Source organism: Tiliqua scincoides, chromosome 4 (assembly GCF_035046505.1).
Source record: "Tiliqua scincoides isolate rTilSci1 chromosome 4, rTilSci1.hap2, whole genome shotgun sequence".
NCBI lineage: Eukaryota > Metazoa > Chordata > Lepidosauria > Squamata > Scincidae > Tiliqua > Tiliqua scincoides.
In genome coordinates, this window is record NC_089824.1 from 140471835 (window position 1) to 140488873 (window position 17039).

Genomic DNA, 17039 nt, shown 5'->3' on the forward strand with positions numbered 1-17039 from the left:
ACAGGTTTCAATACCATCTTAAAATGACCATGTCAGTTTGATATGGCGTGGAAGGTGCTGGTAGTTATATGGTACAAAGGTAAGTGACTTCTGGTGTCTCCTTAAAATAATTGAGTGAGGGCCCAATCCTATCCAACTTTCTAGCACTGGTGCAGCCGCAATGCAGCCCTGAGGTAAGGGAACAAATGTTCCAATACCTTGAGGAAGTGTCTGTGAGTGCCTTCCTACCACAGGATGCAGTGCACGCCCCATTGGCACAGTTGCACCGGCACTGCAAAATTGGATAGGATTGGGCCCTAACTCTTCCAGAGGAAGAGTCTGTTTCCAGAGGAAGAGTTACTGTACTCAAAACACATTGGGCAAAATAAGATCTTCTTTGGGGACTCCTCCCCATTTCTTTCCTCTCAGTTCCTCTAAAATACCATCTGAGGAAGAACCCCAAAATTTCTTTGTATTTTCCTTTAGGCAAAATTTCAGTCTAGTCCAAATTGTATGTAGTCTTCCATTTAGTAGCCTAGAAATTTTGCTTTGTGTTTTTGGGATATAGGTTACCTCTGAAGATATAATAGACACACCATTCCAATGATTGTGAGCAGTTCCATTATTATCCCCACTGGCATAGTCAAGAATTATTTTATAAGAATTTTAAAACATCACCCTGAGCTAAAACTTGGCAAACCATATATTAAGCTGGAAAGTTAATTTCATACACAAAGTTTGAAAATGATCCATTAAGGACATTTGCGAGTCCTTTGAGTGAGTTCAAAGTGCACTTTTTCTTTTGAATCTTTATTATACTTGGTCTCTGCAGGTTTTAATTAGTGAAATAGTTTTTGCAAATGTTTAACCTATTTGGATGGATAATGAGGTTCAGTAAACCCAAAGAAAGTGGTAGACAGGCTGGAATTATTGCAATCATCTAATAAAAGCTACTTGAATAACTCAATTTGACTTTTAAAATATGTAATTGTGGAAAAGATTTTTGTGCTGTGTTTTTGGAGATAAAATCATTTGCATTTTTTTTTTTATTTTTGGAACCATAGTTGCTGCTGCTCTGTGGATCTCAAAACTGAAAAAATCTTTTTTGGAGCATATCCCCTCAATATTAAACATTCTCTCACCATTCCCTGACACTGTAGACATAATGGCTGTGGTGAGCCTGTTAGATTAATAGCACATCGAGTTGTACAGTGGATAATAATGGCTTAGAGTTGAAGTAGCCATTATGGTTTATTAGCTTATTGATTTGTGAATCTAAAGAAATTGCTTGCCAGTGTATGTTTTTCTGTGCTACTTTAATGACCTGTTGGGGTTCATTCCGCATATTGGTGTACATCTAAACTAAATGAAAATTGGGGGGGCTGTGTACCAGGAGAGGTGAAGAGCAAAACCTGGTACCTCTGAACAAGGGGTGACACCTCTTTTTCATATCTATGCTAAATTTATTTTAAATCTTCTGTCACTGTCTGAACAATGTCCTTTTTCAGGTCTGTTTCCAGGCTTCCTGGAAATCAATTTCTCCCCCACGAACACAATCAGCTCCCGCCCCCCCATGCCAGAACAAGGTGAGTTTGCGCTGGAACGGGGGTGTTTCATGGTGGGGGGAAGGGTAAATGGTGGCAGACCAGTGGGCAGACCAGGCCCAGAGGGTGGTGGGACTGGCCTCTGGCACTTAGGCCAGATCCTAACTCCCCCCTGCTCCTGAGCAGCCTGGCGTTACACCAGGCTGCTTATACCTATACCAGCAATTTAGCTAGTGCAGATTCAAATATTTGAATCTATTTTTAAAAAGGGAAAGAGGGGGGACCCGGGAAACTATAGGCCGGTCAGCCTAACATCCATACCGGGTAAGATGGTGGAATGCCTAATCAAAGATAGGATCTCAAAACACATAGACGAACAGGCCTTGCTGAGGGAGAGTCAGCATGGCTTCTGTAAGGGTAAGTCTTGCCTCACGAACCTTATAGAATTCTTTGAAAAGGTCAACAGGCATGTGGATGCGGGAGAACCCGTGGACATTATATATCTGGACTTTCAGAAGGCGTTTGACACGGTCTCTCACCAAAGACTACTGAAAAAACTCCACAGTCAGGGAATTAGAGGACAGGTCCTCTCATGGATTGAGAATTGGTTGGAGGCCAGGAAGCAGAGAGTGGGTGTCAATGGGCAATTTTCACAATGGAGAGAGGTGAAAAGCGGTGTGCCCCAAGGATCTGTCCTGGGACCGGTGCTTTTCAACCTCTTTATAAATGACCTGGAGACAGGGTTGAGCAGTGAAGTGGCAAAGTTTGCAGACGACACCAAACTTTTCCGAGTAGTGAAGACCAGAAGTGATTGTGAGGAGCTCCAGAAGGATCTCTCCAGACTGGCAGAATGGGCAGCAAAATGGCAGATGCGCTTCAATGTCAGTAAGTGTAAAGTCATGCACATTGGGGCAAAAAATCAAAACTTTAGATATAGGCTGATGGGTTCTGAGCTGTCTGTGACAGATCAGGAGAGAGATCTTGGGGTGGTGGTGGACAGGTCGATGAAAGTGTCGACCCAATGTGCGGCGGCAGTGAAGAAGGCCAATTCTATGCTTGGGATCATTAGGAAGGGGATTGAGAACAAAACGGCTAGTATTATAATGCCGTTGTACAAATCGATGGTAAGGCCACACCTGGAGTATTGTGTCCAATTCTGGTCGCCGCATCTCAAAAAAGACATAGTGGAAATGGAAAAGGTGCAAAAGAGAGCGACTAAGATGATTACGGGGCTGGGGCACCTTCCTTATGAGGAAAGGCTACGGCGTTTGGGCCTCTTCAGCCTAGAAAAGAGACACCTGAGGGGGGACATGATTGAGACATACAAAATTATGCAGGGGATGGACAGAGTGGATAGGGAGATGCTCTTTACACTCTCACATAATACCAGAACCAGGGGACATCCACTAAAATTGAGTGTTGGGCGGGTTAGGACAGACAAAAGAAAATATTTCTTTACTCAGCATGTGGTCGATCTGTGGAACTCCTTGCCACAGGATGTGGTGACGGCATCTGGCCTGGACACCTTTAAAAGGGGATTGGACAAGTTTCTGGAGGAAAAATCCATTATGGGGTACAAGCCATGATGTGTATGCGCAACCTCCTGATTTTAGAAATGGGTTATGTCAGAATGCCAGATGCAAGGGAGGGCACCAGGATGAGGTCTCTTGTTATCTGGTGTGCTTCCTGGGGCATTTGGTGGGCCGCTGTGAGATACAGGAAGCTGGACTAGATGGGCCTATGGCCTGATCCAGTGGGGCTGTTCTTATGTTCTTATGTTCTTATGTTAAATAGCCCCATTGAGGTGGCTGTGACATTACTCATAGTAAGGAGACTGAGATGCGCAGCAGCACCTTCAGTCCTGCATTGGATACCACAAAGGCGAACTGGCCGGCCTGTTCCAGCACAGGTTAGGATTGGGCTGTCATGCTTTTCATACAGACAGTTCCAGGTTCCATCCTTGGCATCTCCAAATAGGGCTGGGAAGAACCCCTTTCTGAAAATCTAGAGAGCTCCAACAGGCTGGTGTTGACAATATGGAGCTAGATGTAGTAATGATCTGATTTAATATAAGGCAGATTCCTATGTTCCACTCTTCTTCTTCTTACTCTCATGGTCTTTTTACATGTCTCCTAGGCTTGTGTATTGGAATCGAGGAAGATCTGGCGAGAAGGTAGGCTGTGGTGTCAGCAGTGGCCCCTTTAAGGGTAAGGCCTGGGCATCCAGCAGAGTGTGCTGCACAGCTGCAGCCACTTGAAGGCAATAGGGCCCTCAGAGATATAAGGAGCACCTGAGGCAGGAAGGGTTTGTGGGTTGTAGAAGGAGTGCAGGTTGGAGAAGACGTGACGTGACGTGACGTGACGTGACGTGACGTGACGTGACGTGACGTGACGTGACGTGACGTGACGTGACTGACTGGGCTTATTGAATTTGGAATCTGACCGTGGACTGTGACTTGGCTTAATGACTTTGGACTTTGACTTGGATACTCTGACTGATTTGACTGACTACCTGGAATCTGACCTTGGACTGTGACTCAGCTAATTGGCTCTGGACTCTGATTTGGCAACTCTAACTGATTGGACTGACTTACTTGGAATCTGTGGACTGGGACTGGATTCTGACTTTTGCTTGCTGCACTTGTGAGTTTAACAAGGGAAACTAATCAGCCTTAAGCGGGCACGAGGCCCAGTGGGGAGGAGCTGTGGCAAGAGAGCTTGCATCTTCTTATTGGGGGGAGAAGGATTCTAGCAAAAAAAAAAAAAAAATTAAATTCCCTTTTTTTGGTTGCTGAAATTCAGTCCAAGCTTTTATCTTCTTTTTCACTTGTGATTGAATATGCTGTTGAAGAAAACACGTCTCATTATATAGAATCTTTTCTGTTGCAGTTAGTACATAAAGAAGGCATATATAGTTAGTATCCACAGTTCTTCAGAGTTTTATAGCTCCCTACGAGATTATTTACTAGAGACCTTAAGACACTGTTAAAGATATTTTTGGTACTATTCAGTACCACTAAATTAGTGTAAAGGCCCATCAAGTACTGAAAATAGTAATGCATTTAGAACCTTTTCAACATCTGTTGTTGCAGAGCTTCCTTTTCAGTCCCCATAGCCTACCATCACTTATTGTCAGTACCATTCTATTAACAACATTCAGTGCTAAGCTAATATTCCTTTTTTTTTTCTAAATGTGTAAATAAAAACCTGCTCTAAAGTGATTTTCATTTGTTCCATCTACTTCCCTTCCATGGTATTTAACGCAACTTTTCTGTTGAGCCTTTTTTCCTTATATTCTTCCTGCTGAACCTTAATTCGTAGCTATATGAAATTTTGTGTATCAGTGTGTAGATGAATTCTTTTTATCCTTGCCCTTCTCCCAGACTCTCCCTTGAGAAGGACACTTGGGAGTATATAAAAAGGGTGTTTAAACAGGATCGGTTCACACATGCATACATATGGCCTGAATTCTCATGTCTTTATTGCTTGTAACTAAATGAGTAAACTGCCTCCAGTGAAAGGCATTGTGTCTAAGATGACATGATAAGAGATGAAATCTACCTGTGATATTTGACCTGTGGTGGTTCAGTCACACATGTAAGTTGCTACTTGATTCAACTCATTTATTTGTTTGATCGTATTTACATTCTATTTTTCTGCCATGTTTCGTGCCAAAAGTGCTCAGTAATAAGAATATGGGTACAATCCTCAGTCACTCTTGGGCAAGTCCCTTATGCTGGCCTGGAGCTGTTGTAAAAGGGCCGTAAGTGGACACCAACTCTGGTGCCATTGCGCCAGAGGAGAGGTAAGTTCGTGCCAGCCGTGTTGGACTGGCACGGGGTTCTGGAGAGGGCAGGGGGAAGTTGGAACAGAGGCACTCCAGGGCATAGGAGGGTGGGCAGCTAGCAGCCCCGTGAGCAGTCCAGGCCAAGTGGAGGATAGGACTAGGATCCAGCACTAGGTCGAATCCTTTCCCCACTCCCATGTGAACCGGCACAGTGCCAGGCTGCTTGGATCTGTGCCACTTTGTAAGTGGTGCAGATCTAAGGAGCCCCACAGGGGCTGCTGCCGAATTACCCGGAGTAAGGTGAATCAATTCCCCTTGCTTTGTGCTGAACTGCAGCCAGCCCCAATCCCATGCTGGATATGGGGGAGGCCAGCTGGCCTCCCTGTTACAGCATGGATTAGGATTGGGCTGTAAGAATAATAGCACTTGTGTGTTCATTTAGGTTATGTTTTAATTCTTACAGCCCAGTTCTTATGTTGTCCCATAATGATACTGCATAGTTCTTTACCATCAGAAGCCAATGATGTGGAAAAGGTGAAAAATAAACACTTTCCAGCACACGGTAGAAAGTTTTATGGGGGAAAACTTGTTATAAGGCTGTCTTTTTCAGCAAGTGTAGCAGATCCTGGTAATATAGACCAGACAGAGCAAATTTAAAAATAATTCATTGTTGGGATACGAATCAAACGCACAAAATGTTGTTGCTTTCTTCTTCCAACCCTTGAAGTTCTACATATACCCTTCCCCTTTCACAAGTTTAGCGACAGATGTAACCACAAAACCTTCTTAGTGAGGTTTATGTTGAGAAGTATATACACATCTTCATTCTAAGACCAAAAGTAGAGAAAGTGTCTACATGTGAAATATACACAGAAATACTAATTTGCTGCACTTCAAAACAGTACATAAAGAAAGTGTCTCAGTACATAAAAGAGTGTATGTATGTATGTATGTATTTCCCTTAATGTATTTGCTCCACCCACTGCTCAGTAGGTGGCTAAATTCTGCTTGTACCAACAAGAAGGGGAGAAATTTTTTTTTTCCCCTCAACAATGATTGGTGATTTGAGTGTGTGGATAAAGTCTGTTTTGCCTGTGACAGAGGGCCAAACCAAAGCGAAAACAACTGCAAGTCCCACAGCCAAAAAGTACTTTGCAAAAATGAGAATGTTAAGCCTATTCAAGCCCTAAGTATTTCTTTCATCTCCCATTGCCACTGTTCTTCAGGGGAAAGAATTGCTGAAAGCCAAGCTTAAATTTGGAAACTCTCAATATGAGTATACACTTTCTTGTAGCAAAATCTTTTCCTCTGGTGCTTTTGCATAAAATGCATGATATCTCCTCATTATTGCTTAAATGCCCTTGCTGGTTTAAAACTATCTATTTCATTGTGGGGATTTGCTTCCAAACACCTGCTCATTTTTTAATCTCAGAATTCCCTTCAACCCAAGGTTATAATGTTCTCCTCTCTCTCTCTCTCTCTCTCTCTCTCTCTCTCTCTCTTTCTGAGTCTTCAGGCCCATGAATCTGCTTCTGTACATAGCCCACCAAGGGATGTACTGGTCTGCTTTCTGTATCCAGATGTAGTTTAATTGTTTAACATAAAGACATATGCTGAGATTTAGGCAGAATTCTCCCCAGAACCCAGTATGATAATTATCTGCCAATTTAAAACTATATATTATCAGCCAGAGATCTTTTTTGTCCTTCAATTAAAAGATGCTTAGATGGGCAGGATATGGTAACCCCTGCAACAATTAGAAAGGTTTAATTGTTCATATTGCACAGTCATTTACTACGTACTGTGACCATTACATAAAACATAAAGCCAACAACTGTTGCCTGGGTTAACAAACACTCACGTTGGTGTAGGGGAAAAAAAGCTGTATCATTTTACATTGCTATTAAATGTGAATGTATTAAATACTGCAATAGATTATTATTAAGGCATGACTAAACTGTAAGAAAGAAAAATCAGATGAATAAATAAATACAAGAAACTGATGAAGATGGGAGAAATAAAGGTGTGCTTTTTTGGGTTTATTTGAGAAAGAAAACAATCAACCTTCTGCTTTCAGTAATTCTCTGTGGAAATTAGAGTAGAAGGCAGGTGGCTGTTGAAGAAAAGAGATCACAATTAATTTAACTGATTACATATGTTCATTTGCTCAAAAAGTACCATCATGTTGTCCTATAACAATGGAAGGCTTGGATAACTTTAATTTATTATTCCCGACAGGAATGCTTCTCACTTTGGGTTCTTTGTGTCATAGGTCTTAATATTTGCAATAAAAAAACAACAACAAACATGTGCCAGTAATTTTGTGAATGGTCATGTGAGAATCTTTTTAGTTCTGGATATGTGCACTGGGAAGCTTTGTCGTGTATCAGCTTTCTCATGAGAGTGTTGAATGCTAAAAAGATGTTTCTTATGTTCCTTCACATGACCTAGAGGCCAATCCTATGCATGTCTACTCAGAAGTAAGTCCCATTATAGTCAGTGGAGCTTACTCCCAGGAAAGTGTGGATAGGATTGCAGCCCTAGTCCCTTCCCCAAAATGTGTATTCATTTCTGTGTGAGAGGATGCAATGAATAAACCTATTAGAAAAAAAGTAAATGTGCGAATGCTATAGGAATCATGGGAATATCTTTTAAGCTATATGAAGAACACTGAGGAGTGGTTCATATATGAAAGCATCCAACTCAGTTCTTATAAATTGGGTTATTGTGGCATGATTGGTAGCAGAATATGTAATCTTGGTCCATTAAAGAATACTAAGTCTGACATGTCGTCAGGTGATATATCATTTGCCAGCAAAATGCATGTTGATAATTTCAAGAGTTATCCTGGAAAAGCAAGATGTCCAATCAAATAAAGACAAGCCCACTGTCATTGTCTATTTATTTTTCACATGTTTATACCACCCTTCCTCCAAGTTGCTCAGGGCGGTGTATAGCCTTCCTTCCTTCCATCCTCACAACAAAACCTGTGAGGTAGGTGAGGCTGAGTGATTGGTCCAAGCTCAGCCAGGAAGCTTCATGGCTGAATGGAAATTTGAACCTAGGTCTTCCAGATCTAAGTCCAACTCCCAAACCACCACACCACCTTGGCTCTTTGCCTACAGTTCACGTCCCTCAAGAAAGAGCGCTAAAGCAACAAGAAGTCCTACAAGTGACCTAAATCAAGGCACTGCAGTGACAGCAGTGGCTCTTCCCATTATAGAGGTGGTCTTGCCACCAAGCCACAATACTCTTCAGCTATGATATGGGTGGTGTTCTATTTCAGTGTAAGCACTGGCTTGCTTTCCAAGGGGAAAGCAGTAACAGGTATTTTAACTTCACTCTTCCACCTCACCTCATCAACAGTTTCTTAGAAATTTGTCGCTCTTGGTATCTGCAACTTATTCAGAGCCAGCTATTCCACTGTATGAAGTCTGGCTGCAATGCTTCCTCCTCCCCTCACCCCAATTCCTATGCTGCTGGAAAGATTTTAATTCAGGAAACCTCAATGTTAAAGAGATACATGTGGAGCGAGTGGAATATTGGGATGCTGGGCGTGTGTAATATAACTAGTGCTTGCTTTTCATTAAAATGCAATCTCAGTGCAGTTCTTTCTATGAGAAGGCTGAGGCCTTGAAGGTTACAAGGTTTACTCTTCCTCGGTGGTCCTTTTTCTGTAATACAGATTGTTTCGCTCCAGGATAAATGATACGAAATAGAAAGAGGCATGTCTGAAGTCATTTTTAGTTCAACTTCTTTCTTTTTCTTTTTGTCTTCATGTGTCCATCATCTCCATATCTATGCTGCAATGTTAATTCTTTAATGTACAAGGTGCATAATGTACGAGTGTTAGGAATACGGTAGCAATTTGACCATATGAAAATAATGAAGAACTTCAGATTAATACGAACATACATTCAAACTATTTTGGATATATTCCAGGGATGGGAACGCTGGTAGGTAAGTCAAGCCCAAGTTGCTAAAATCAGCGTTTTTTGCTGACTCGTGGAGACTTGAGTCACCTGCACCAATGACTTGGGCATTGACACAAGTCTGAGGCCACCTGACTCGGCGCTGATTCCCCATGCATGCTCACTAGAGTCTTTCTGTGTCTGCTTGCTTTTTCGCAGCATTAAAAGCCTAGTGGGGCCATTATTCAGATTGGGTGAGCAGCAGAGAAGTCCAGCAAGGAGGCAGGAAAGGGTTAATATTTATTTTTGCAGTAAGCAGGAGTAGGCAGGAGCAGTCTCTCTGAAGGAACTGTTAGTCATTGAATGAAGGATGGGTGTTCTGATTTTTTATTTTTATTTTTATTTTTTGGATGAGGTTGGGTAGAAGGAGGAGCCCAAGGGGGTTCTTGCCTTAGAATTGGCTGGAGAGGCCCAGGGAGGGAGAGGAGGCCGTTTGTAGCGATCACGCTTTCCAACTGCATGGCTGGCCTGTGTGCTCCAGTAGCATAGCTAGAGGTTGTACAAAGCACTAAGTTTTGCAGGGAGCCTCGCCTCAGCTTCTAAAGCACTACATGTTGCACAGAGCCTCACCACAGGTGTGCAAGTGGCCCTCTTCAGAGCCGGCTGGCAGGTGAGACAGAATTGTGCTATAGTCCATGGGAAAGCACCACAGCTGCCCCATCTGCTTACACCTGAGGAGGCTTTCCTTACACCAGAGAAAGCAGGTAAGGAGTGTAAGGAGAGCCTCCTCTGATGTAAGCAGGCAGGGCAACAGAGATGGTTTTCCACTGACAATGACAGGACAGTTCTGCCTCACCTGCTGCCGCTGCTCTGAAAGGGAGGGGACCGTTTGCATGCCTGCAGTAAGGCTTTGTGCAACACACAGTGCTTTGCAAGCTGAAGGGAGGTTCCCTGCAAAACTTAGTGCTTTATACCATCTCTAGCTATGCTACTCGTGGGCTCAGTTATTTCTTGGGAGGAGGAAACCTCATGGAATGACTGGTGAAAATGGGACTACTTCAGAGTAGAGCTGCAAAGGATTGGGTCATCCTGGTAAGCCTCACAGCTGCTGCGCATGACCCTCCTCCCTCTTGCCACTTCTGTCCCCACTCCTTTACAGTCCATCCCACCCTCTCCTGCCTTGTTTACAGATGGAATGGGGACAGCAGGGGAGTGTTTAAAGAGAACTCTGACACACACACACACACACACATCCATTTTTTTCCAGCAGCAGTCCCGTTTTTTTTCAATGGCTGGTTTTTGAAAGGGAAAGACTTGAGACTCAAGTCTTTTCAAGTAGCAAAAACGTTCTGGGCAACTCAGAAAGTACCCCCTGTTATGACTCGTTTTCAAGTCATGGAAGTGGAGACTTGTGCCTTGACTGGAGTCAAGCTGCACCTGACTTTCCCATCGCTGATATATTCCTTTTTATGATTTGTGCAAGTGGAAAAAAATCAGCATAGTATTGATACTAAGGTTTCGGACTAGCACATAGAGATACCTTGAAAAACATGCCAGCATGGATTTCTTAAGTTGTGTATGTGAGTACATTCAATTGGACATGAGGGGACATAATGTTGCACAAAAACAGGCAGCCTGTGGCCCACATTGGACCCAATGATATACACTGTTTGGTCTACCACAGCTTTAGCCTTCTAAATCCATTCAGGCTCCCCTTGAAACATCAGGAGAAGGGGGGGCTACTGTGAGAACCCAGAAGCTGCAGTCTCCCTCCTAAGTTAGCCAGTTTGGACTTCTTATGCCTCTGCAAATGAGAAAGGTGGAGTTGGCCCCTAATTCCTATGCACTTTTCTAGAATGATCCACCGGTAAATAAAACACATAGTGTGTTTAGGGTATGTTTAGGGAATGACAGTCAAATAGGAAGCTGTTATTTTTTTAAATCAGGTATTGCAGAGATACTGTCCAGGAGATATAGCTGCTCTGTCAGGAAGATACTTTTCACTAAGCTTGTGAAATGCTAGCTATTTTCAAGCTCTGTTGCAAAAAGGCACTACCGATCAGTAATGAATAGCCAGCATTCTGTGGATTCTGGTGTTGCGTTTTCCAAGCTTCTGAAGGTCACGTTAACATAACGATAAAAATGCACACCATGATCTTCTAACACTTTGCTTTTTAATCCAAGCAGTTGCTACGAGGACATTGTGCAAATCTTAATAGGAGTAAAAAGGTCAAATTATCAGCTGGAAGGAAGCTGGTGGCAGAACACTTTTGATTTGTTGGTTGGGTCTGCATCACCAACGAAAACAAGGATGACTCTTGTGGGATCCCACATTGCAAAGGTGATGAACTAGAAATCTGTTGCTGGTTCTGAGTGAATAAGGAACTTGGTATTTTTCAGCCACCCTAATTCCGGATACATTTTGTGGAGTCTGGAAAAGGTATGCTCTGAAGAGATAACAAGAAATCCTTTCTCCTGGGTTTATCAGGATTTTGTGAGGAAGAGGCAGCTGGTGCTTTTCTGCACAGCATACTTTTAAAGCAGGTGGCCTCTATTACTTACCCAATCAGTTAAGCATGCCCATTATAAAAAAGCAGTAGGGTTGCTTGGTCTCAGAAGAGATGGGGGAAATAAAGAAAGGACACAGATGAGGTTGCTATGTTGAGGGTTTTTTTAGTGTAGAAGTCAGGATAGCAGTACAGTATATTTTTTACTTTCCTTCTTCTGTTGTCCTAGAATAACTTTTAATGGGATTCCAACATTTCCCATTTCCTCAAACCATTGAAACAGAACTGTGAATTAACGGCAGTCAAATGTTCAGTCTGATGTAAGGTGACCATGAATGTGTGCGTGTTCTTTCTAGGTAAAAAGGTATCTTTTATGGCTTAAGCCCAGTTTATTCAAAACAATACATTTTTCCAAAGAGGAGGGAAACTACCAGAGTTTATATGAGAGTCTTGTTGAACAGTCTGCCTTCTGGATTTTTTTCCCCTCACCCAGCATTCTCCTACTACAGATGTCTCATTTCCTGATTTGGTGCCAGCACTTTGCTTCAATGTCTCAGGTCCTGAGTTTCAGGAGATTAGAAAGTGAAGGATTATCAAATGAGGAGGCTGTCTTAAATTATTGAAGCCTCCCCCTTCCTCTGTTTCTTCTCTTGATGTTTTGGATCAGAAGCACATTTCTGCCTGTAAATGTGTTTGAAAGGAACAGACCTTCAATTTGCTGACAACTCTGAATAAAGTACTTCATTGTATCACATAAAAAGGTTCCTATAGCTGAATCATTGCAAGATAGTGGCATCTTTCAACGTGGTCATGACGGCTGGCTCTCATGTACAAATAAGGGCACAATCCTAACCAGGTCTACTCAGAAGCAAGTCCTATTTTGTTCAATGGGGCTTACTCTCAGGAAAGTGTGGTTAGGATTGCAGCCTAAGTGATTGGGCAAGCCGCATAACATGTGAGGAAGGGACTTGCATAAGATTCCATGTTCTCTTCTGTGATTCAAAAAATTGCAGCACAATTTTGCTAATAAAGGTGGATAAACCCCCTATGGGCCCCCTCATAGACTCCTTGCAGGAACAGTTATTTGCACAGGTATGACCGAAGTACAATTTTATCAGCGCTATTAGTTATTCCAGAATAATTCATGGACAGGATCTGAACAACTGCACACCTAACTTCATGCATTCAAAGAGCAGCCCGCTCCTCATATGATATTGCAAGCCTCTTTGGAACTGATTTTAAGACTGATTTGTAATATCACATGGGGCTGGTTTGCATTAGGAATGCACAAACATCCTCCAATTCAACCCAAATGGTTTTTGAGGATTTGCACATGCTCCAAGCCAACTTGTGTACATCCCTGAGGAGTTACATACAAATGCTTGTATCATATGCTTTTCAATATACCAATTTGATGGTTCACCCCATGCAATTATGCAGCATGGACTGACTCACCAGGAGACAAAAAGGTTGTGTGCATTCATGAGTCACATCATGTGGTGGACAGGGTCAGCTGGAGTTATTGCCTAAGCTGGTTCTCTGTCTGTTGTTTCAAAAGAAAATCAAAATTCCCATGGGGTATGTGCAAGCTTTTGGTTGTACCCTAAATAAGTATTTGGATCCAGGGATGGGTGAGTCCAGTGCGGCTTGAGTCAAGTCACAAGTCTCCACCCTTCGCGACTTGACTCAAAAATGGATCCTTATGAGTGGGCTTTCTAAGTTGACCAGAGGGTTTTGGCTACTTGACTCAAGTCATGAGTCTTTCCCTTTAAAAAGCCAGCTGCAGCTCCATGGAAAAAAAGGAGCTGCTGCCAGTCTGTCTGTGTGTTCTCTTTAAACACTCCCCAGATGTCCCCAAAGGCGAGAGAAGGTGGTACAGACTGTGTGAAAGTGGGGACAGAAGTGGCAAGAGGGAGGAGGGTCACACACAGCAGTTGGGAGGGTTACCAGTATGTCCTAATCATTTTCAGCTCTATTCAGAAGTAGTCCCATTTGAATTGGTCATTCAGTGAGGCTTCCTCCTCCCAAGTAACAACGGAGCCCACCCGAGCAGTGAGATTGGAAAGCGTGATTGCTAAGAACCGCCTCCCAAGGCTTCCCCACTTTCTTTTACCCCTCCCTTTCCAGTCAATTCTAAGGCAGCCTTTGGCTCCTCCTTCTGCCCTAAGGAAAGTAAAACCAAGTTACATGCTTGTATTTAGTCATGAATAAGCAAATGTGCCTTGGCTCGTGGTCAGGTCAGGCAAAGAGGAATACAAGGTCACCAGAATGGTCCTGATCTGATGAACTTGAAGCTCAACAAATGCTCCAGATGGCAGCCCCACCATAAGAAGAATAAACAGAGGCTTGTGCTGGTAAGGTGAATTTCTTTTTCTTTTTTAGATTTGAAAAGCTGTGTGGATCCTAATAGTGATCTGGTTTAAATAAAGAACTTGACTTGAACTGGGTACTGGGTAGGGTTGATTTGGGGGGAGGATTACAGGCAGGCTACAGAGAAAATTAACTTGATGGAACAGGGCTGGCTTCCCCTTATTTAATTATTTGTTTTATTTTAATTTAATTATTTATTTTAATTTGCTTGATGATGTCACTTCTGGCCATGACATCACTTCCAGTGGGTCCTGGACAGATTGTCATTGTAAAAAGTGAGTCCTGGTGCTAAAAGTTGGAGAACTGCTGCAATAAGGTATCAGTAAGGTGACACCCTTGGGGGGGGGGTGACACCACCAGTGACCAAAATAACTAAAATCACTGTTTGTAGGAATAATACCATCATATTATATATCAATCGATGTGCAATTTCATGCAAAATGCAATGAAACAAACCGTGTTGAAATATCTCTGTTCTATCAAAAGGTACAACCAAAAAACAAGCAGAGGCAGGGTGATGGTTACCCCGCCCACTGCATGGGAGGAGGTCCATCATGGGGGTGACACACTGGCCTCCCACACCGGGTGACGTGAATCCTAGTGATGCCACTGTTTAAGGACCTACTTCCAGGTTTCTTGCACCTCTATTGTCAACCCAGAATGCTTTGATATAGACACCATACCATATTCAGCCACTAGATGGGGTGAATAATGGAATCTAATGGAATGAAATCATAATTATTTAAAGTGTGAAGGTATGAAATTGGATTTTGGTGCTTTTTTCCTTGTTACAAGACATTTAAAGGTGGACCTCAGTATCAGTGGTAAGTCAAATTGGTGGCTACCAAATCAGTGGATACCTTGGTCCCACCTGTATCTACATATATGTGGCTATTTGGTAACATTTTTATCATATCATATTATCTTTTTTGAGAACTCCCTACAAAATGTGACTGAAGGCTTCAGTTTCAGCTAAAATGAGTGGCCCATGCCATTCAAAAAGCATCTCAGCATTGATTGCCTATTTCTGAGGATCATGAAAGCTTGGATAATTTCTTCTCTTCCACTCACATTTACTTTGTTTTTTTCATGATCTTTTGTTGCCTTAGGTTCTGGCTATAGTTGGAACTGGGAATGCCAAATCCTATGCCCAGAGAAAGAATGTTTCTGTGTGGTTTTTGACTGAATTAGAGACAGAGTTTTCCCACAAAAATAATAAAAGAACTTGTTCTTGGGAGATTTCCAAACCTGTTTTGAAGACCTAAAAGGCTTTTAGTAATTTAAGTACTAATAGTAAGTGATGTGAGTTAGTTATTTTAGCTAATAGATATCCATCTGTTGCCATACACATCATCATTGCCCGCCCCCCCAAACCTTGCACAATAAAAATATATTTATTCACAATGACACCATGATAGAAAGCTGATAGCTTTCAATAATTGTAGTATAAAAACAGTGGAAAATTAGATTAGATTGTGTGGGAGGAAATATGTGAGGCGGCATATCATTTTATATTCAGTGGTTACCTGAATAATCATCTGCTCCTATATTACCTGCTTGATTGTTAAGTTCTTCAGCCGAGATCTTGATCTGGGTGCTTGTTCAGAGGTGATGTTACACTTGTGATATCTCACCTGGTGATCCTTCAAGAACTGGTGCTCCTGATTAAAACACGGAAAAAAATTGAATATCATATGATGATTGTTGTTCCATGGTGCCTCTTATCCTTACCCTATGTGCTTCTTCATTGCCAGGCTATGGCCACACACAGTCCAATCCATTAGGGTTGCAGCACTGGTTTCTTGGGTGCTGCCCTGGCAATGGCCATTACAAAAGTGCCAGAAAGCCCTTCAAGATGGCTTAGTGAAGGCAGACGCTGGTGTGAAGGCTTGCGTGGGTGGGCACTGGCCTTTTGTGCCAGTGGGGAAGGCAGTGGGTGCTAAGATGGATAAGTACTACACTGAATGACATGGAGGCTTCTGGGCTGGGGGGAGGGCAGGAAGGGTTGTAACAGGGTAGAGGAGGATGGTGCAGGAAGAGGGTGGGCAGACTGGGCCTGGGAAGGGGCAGGGACAGTGAGAGAATCTCCTATCAGATCCTATCCCACCTCCCAGACCCAATCCATGGACACAGGACTGCATTTGCCTGCTCCAGTAATTTTGCTGGGGCTTTCCCTGGGGCAAGGGGACAAATGTACCTCAGGGAGACTTCCAGCAGCCTCATTGCCCATGCTGGATACAGAGGTGGCCGTTTTGGCATGGGCAGTTTGGTTGTGACTGGGCTGTCTGTCTGGTCAGGGTTCTGTCTTCATACTCAGCCCCTCCATTGTTGATTTCATCCAGGTATTGACATTTCCTTCTGACGTCCAGGTACTGACATTGAAAGAGGACCACTTTTCAAGCATTTGATGTTGCTAGCTTCACAGCATGGAATACCTTAAATTCCATTTTATAAGAAATATGGTTTAAACATTTTTTAAAAAAAGTTTTTTCCCACAGACAAAAAAATAATTTTCCTTTCAGTTAGAGATTAATGTTAACAATAACATGTTGTTCCTTAGCTCTCTCTTGCTTTCATTAATTATTTTTCTATAGGGACCAGATTGTACTTGAAAACTACATTAATTTAAAAAAATAAAAATAAAATAAAAGCAGCTCTGGTAACAGAAGTTAGAGATGGAAAATTCCTTACAGGTCATTTAGTGCATTTCTTTGCTAATACAGCATTGCTCCCAGTGGTATTTTTAAAAAGGCTATTTTTCAGTCCTATGCCAAGTTCCATTTTAATTGACTCATAAGAGATGATGCTCCTGTAACCACAGGTAAGTGTGTTCTGTAGAGTCTTTGATCATCCGGTAGTTAGAGTAGCAAACTGGGATGAATTGTAGGAAAATAACCAGAATGGCTTTTGAGTTGGTGGTTATGGATATCTAACCAGTTTCT